The sequence below is a fragment of the Astyanax mexicanus genome, chromosome 11 (genome assembly GCF_023375975.1).
Source record: "Astyanax mexicanus isolate ESR-SI-001 chromosome 11, AstMex3_surface, whole genome shotgun sequence".
NCBI classification, from domain to species: domain Eukaryota; kingdom Metazoa; phylum Chordata; class Actinopteri; order Characiformes; family Acestrorhamphidae; genus Astyanax; species Astyanax mexicanus.
In genome coordinates this window covers 11,345,114-11,350,359 of record NC_064418.1, presented here as the reverse complement: position 1 = coordinate 11,350,359, position 5,246 = coordinate 11,345,114, and the positions used below count along the sequence as shown (strand labels likewise).

The 5,246-nt window shown below is 39.0% G+C and overlaps 1 long non-coding RNA gene across 1 annotated transcript; it reads right to left on the bottom strand.

Moving 5' to 3' along the window:
• Positions 1 to 410: 410 nt before the first annotated feature.
• LOC125804963 (uncharacterized) lies at positions 411 to 1,285 on the bottom strand. Its single transcript, XR_007441182.1, has 2 exons — positions 1,009 to 1,285; positions 411 to 530 (listed from the first exon to the last, which is right to left on the bottom strand). It is a non-coding gene; the product is annotated as an uncharacterized LOC125804963 (long non-coding RNA).
• Between the last annotated feature and the right edge of the window lie 3,961 nt (positions 1,286 to 5,246).

Sequence of the window (5,246 nt, the reverse complement as noted above, 5' to 3'; positions counted from 1 at the left end):
AATGCAGCGGCAGCTATTTCTCTTTTACTCATCCAAATATTACAGATATTTAAATATTCATGATTTACTTTAATTATACACTTTTCCTCACTTCATTCTCAGAGTATGGTCAGTTTTATGTATGCATTTATTTTATTTTTGATTAGATGCTTTGTAGAAATGCATGAGTAATGAAACCATAATATAATAAATATTTTGTATGAGCCAGAGCTAAATTATCAAACTAAGCTACGTTTCACACAATAGTACATTCATACACAGTCAGCTAATTTTTATTATATCTTTATCTTTTAGTTGCATAAAACACATGATTCATAAACTTTATTTTTTTTTATTTACCCATACCCACTAGTTGAGATGTGATACTACAATAAGCATAGTGACAATAAAAACACAGCAAGCAAAAATAATAATGTTAAGAGAGAAAACTTTATTACATTCAAAGAAAAAATATATATATTCATAAAGGGAGCTAACGCTGCCTCCAGCCGGTCTGACCAGAGTTCACCTTCCCCGGCCCACGTTCATCCCTGTGGAAAAAATAAATCTGAATTAGTAACAGCGGTTTATGGAGAACACGCTCATAATTACACTACAGGTAACTCTAGTTATTCCCTCTAACAATTAAACTATTTACACATTAAATCACTGAATTACAGGTTATTCTTCAGTGTTACACTATTTACACAGTAAATCACTTAGTTATACGTAACAGTGACTTAAAACAGTTAAAACTTTTTACACTGGACGGCCAGGGTGTCTTTGTTTCCTAGCGGGGGTTTCCTCAGCGCTGCAGCCGCGTTTGGTACTCTGTAAGTCGGCTAGATGCGTGTTAGCTTACCCAGTAAATTAGCGCGATAAGCTAACGGTAGCTTCCGCCGGTCAGGTCTTACATTAAATGAAGTACAGGCGAAAACAACGATGGAAAACAACTTAAAACAGTCTAAAATATGCTAGTTTGATAAACCCACGCAGCGGTGAGTGGAAATACAGGAGGGAATTACTTACATTTGAACAGAAACTCCCTCGCAGTGCCGGCTCCGTCCGCCATGTTTTTAAATCTGAGCGCTGGAACTCTGAGCTGGTGAAATGCATCATGGGATTGCCTTCGCCGTGAAGGATACATCTCACGCTGCCTTCAGAATCGGGGTAAAATAAGGCAGCTGCCCAGGTAGGCAGCACATGCCACCTTCCGAATGGGACAGTCCTTTTCTCGGGAGCGCGCCTATGCTGCCTGAAAATGCTGCCTAGTTGGGCAGCTCCCTTCAGATTGGACCGCAGCTGTTGTGTGACTAATGTCTCTGGCAGATCAGAACATACCAGCCTAAATAAAGGTAGAGAGCCAGCAGGTAACATAGACATGGAGGCACAAACCTGAGTGATCACATGCAGTGGGTTATAGTGGACGCCAGCCCCAAATTACCATCTCAATTTACCACAATTTCCTATGTCCATGAACCCTCATGAATCTGCAGCCTTAATCTCAGAAAAAAAAACATTAATTACCAAAAGCTAAGCTAAAAAAGTCTGTTTTTAATCTAGAATTAAAGATATTCCTGAGTTGGTGGCTTTGTGAGAGAAAGCTCTTCCACCTGCGGAACTCCTCTCAATTTTGGCAACTACTAGGAAATCAGCAGCCTATGATCTAAGTAATGTAATCGTAATAAGAACGTAATAGGGGACTTATGAAGTGCATTCATTTACTTACTCAATAAAATTAAATTCCAGGCCATTCTGTGATATTTTAAGCTACTAAACTACTGAATCAAAACCATCCACCACAACATAGACACTCCAGCCATTCAAAATTTCCCATTCTCCAGTCTGACTGACTTATTGAAGACCCGTTCAAAAGAACGATTCGCTCACAGGTCGGACATCACTGATACAAACCCTTCCTCCTCCCAGCGGAGGAGCAGGAGGAGGAGGAGACAGAGGCTCGCGTGCTGGAGAACAAGGATGAGCAACTTGCCGCGGAGTTATGACAAAGCCATGGAGTGCCACGGTTAATTGCGAGCGGGTTTCGCGCCTCTGCCTTCCTGGCTGCTCTCTCTCACACCGCGAGAGGCGTTAGATGAAAGGGTGCGGATAAATGTATTCCCTTTATCATTCAGATCATCGCTCCTCGTGCTAAATTAATCATTCTGTTCTTTTAAGGGTTCCAAATCAGGAGAAAAGAGAAGAAAAAAATACCCGGTTTCATGCTTCGGTGGGGGCCGAATGAATGGGGAGGTGATAATAAAGGTTGGAGATGCGACTGCAGGCGCTTTTCTGATCTCTCTCTCTCTCTCTGTCTCTCTCTTCCCCCTCCAACCTCTCCTCCCTACTTTACTCCAACCCCCTGCCCCCATAAAAGGTGTCCTCTGCTGCCAGCCTGGTGTTTTTAAGGGTCGAGGTCATGTCAACACACACACACACACACACACACACACAGAGGGAATAAGAGAGAGGGAGAGAGAGATAAAGAGAGAGAGAGAGGTAAAGAGAGTGAGGTAAAGAGAGAGAGAGATAAAGAGAGAGAGAGGTAAAGAGAGAGAGAGGGAGAGAGGTAAAGAGAGAGAGAGGTAAAGAGAGAGAAAGGTAAAGAGAGAGAGAGAGGTAAAGAGAGAGAGAGAGGGAGAGAGGTAAAGAGAGAGAGATAAAGAGAGAGAGAGAGAGGTAAAGAGAGAGAGAGAGGTAAAGAGAGAGAGAGGTAAAGAGAGAGAGAGAGAGAAGTAAAGAGAGAGAAAGGTAAAGAGAGAGAGAGATAAAGAGAGAGAGAGAGAGAGAGGTAAAGAGAGAGAGAGGTAAAGAGAGAGGGAGGGAGAGAGGTAAAGAGAGAGAGAGAGAGAAAGGTAAAGAGAGAGAGAGAGAGAGATAAAGAGAGAGAGAGAGGTAAAGAGAGAGAGGTAAAGAGAGAGAGAGAAGTAAAGAGAGAGAAAGGTAAAGAGAGAGAGAGAGATAAAGAGAGAGAGAGGGAGGGAGAGAGGTAAAGAGAGAGAGAGAGAGAGAGAAAGGTAAAGAGAGAGAGAGAGATAAAGAGAGAGAGAGGTAAAGAGAGAGAGAGAAGTAAAGAGAGAGAAAGGTAAAGAGAGAGAGAGAGATAAAGAGAGAGAGAGGGAGGGAGAGAGGTAAAGAGAGAGAGAGAGAGAGAGAGAAAGGTAAAGAGAGAGAGAGAGATAAAGAGAGAGAGAGGTAAAGAGAGAGAGAGGTAAAGAGAGCGGTAAAGAAAGAGAGAGGTAAAGAGAGAGAGAGAGAGAGAGAGGTAAAGAGAGAGATAGAGAAAGTCTTCCCGCCCGTCTGTAAGAGGAGGGCTCTAATGCGAGTGGACGTTTTCATCTCTGTGGCGGCACTCCAGTCCAACCTAATTGGGACAATTCCCACTTGTGATATAATTTCATTCCTACCTCAGTGTGACTCCTATGATCTCATGCTCCAGTCCCCTCACCGCACCTCCCTACAACCCCACCGCTCTCCCTCTCTCTGCCACACTTCAGTGCCAACCTGAATGGGCCACACTAAAATAAAACAAAATAGAAAGTCCTAGGACCCAATTCCCCCACTCATAACATCTGCAGAATAACGCCTTCCTCAACCATGAAGATCTTCTGCAATCCAGCTGCCACGTTCACATTACGACAGCCGACAGACAAACTGGATTTTCCATGTTTTTTAATAGAGCAGCGACAGCGACAGTACCTCTGTGCTGAGACTTCAATTTTCACAACTTTCTATCGACTACAGCAGTGGAATACGCTGCAATATAGGCCTGAAAAACTTGAGCTCTGAAAGTCCAGGCCTACAGTTACAAACAATAAAAAATAAAAACATATTTTAATACTAATACTACTAATACAACAGCCAGAAGTTCAACACTACTAGAGTGGTGCTGTTTATCATTTTGAGTGTTTTTCATTTTGCTAAAAGACTATAGATTAACACGACAACAAATAATATATCCTACATTGGAATACATTGGCCTTGTGCTTATGACCGCATCACAGCAGTGCCAATATTACACGTTATAGCACAAACCTCGAGTGTATTATTGCGATTATACCACAGTTCCATTGTTGCTGTTTATTTAAAATATTTTAAGTTAAAAGGGCGAGAAAATGTGATATCGGTTTGGTTATAAACACTCCGCCAGTTAAAATAGTTCCATAGCTGCTCTGCCTTTAGCTGCGCTGTAAGCTCTGCATTATCGGTCGTTTCAGTCAAAATTGTGAGACTCTAATTTTACTGTAAATAAACAGAAGTGCTTTACTCACCCAAATAAACAGTTTTCAGAAGAGAAATCTCTGTAGGTTAAAGTCCAGCGCTCGTTAGACTGAAAGAAAATGTCCACCTTACATTCAGTTTAAAATACCCGATATTAACTGGAAAATATATACACTTAAGCTTTTATTTTAATAATAACAACTCTTAACCTGATATTAGTGGCCAATAATGTGGGTAATAATACATAATTTCAAATCGCTGGGCTTATTTATTTGTGGGACCTCGTCTTTTTCTATTGAAGACATTCTAAAACTCAATAGTGCTTGCTGGTGTCACTAAATCATTTTAAACTCTTCAAATATCTAACCACCTTAAGACAGCCTGTACCTTTTTTAGTTGATTTCTTTCTTTTACCTTTTTATATATTTTTTAATTTAATATTTTATTATGTTGTCTTTTTATTTATCTAACTTTATGTTTTACCTTTAGCCCTTTTATTTTATTAATTTCATCCTTATATTTTTTATACTTTTCTAACTTATTATTATTATTATTATTATTATTATTATTTATTTTAGTTCCATCATTTACTTTTTTATAATTGTGGTGTTATATTAGTCCTCTATGTATTTAATTGTGTTTATATTTTATTATTCTAATTATTTATCTCTTTGTTTTATTGCTTACATTTTAACCTGTCTGCATATCATTATATTTTGAATTATTTTATTTTTTCTTCATTAAATATTTTACTGTTTGCTTGTTTTTATAATTTAAACTTAATTTTTTTAAGGATCAGCTGCATTGAAAATTAGGATTGATTGATTGATTGATTGATTGATTGATTGATTGATAAGTACCTCCAGGTAGTTCTCCGGGTGCCACCATCTTAAAATAAAGTCACGATAAGTCGACTGATGAGTACCAACAAATAAGTAGGAAAGGGGAACAGATTGCAATTTTTTTTAGTGGAAATGCATGATATTATATTATATATAAAATTGTTGCAAAAAAAACAAATAAATAAATAACTCCAGTCCAAAACT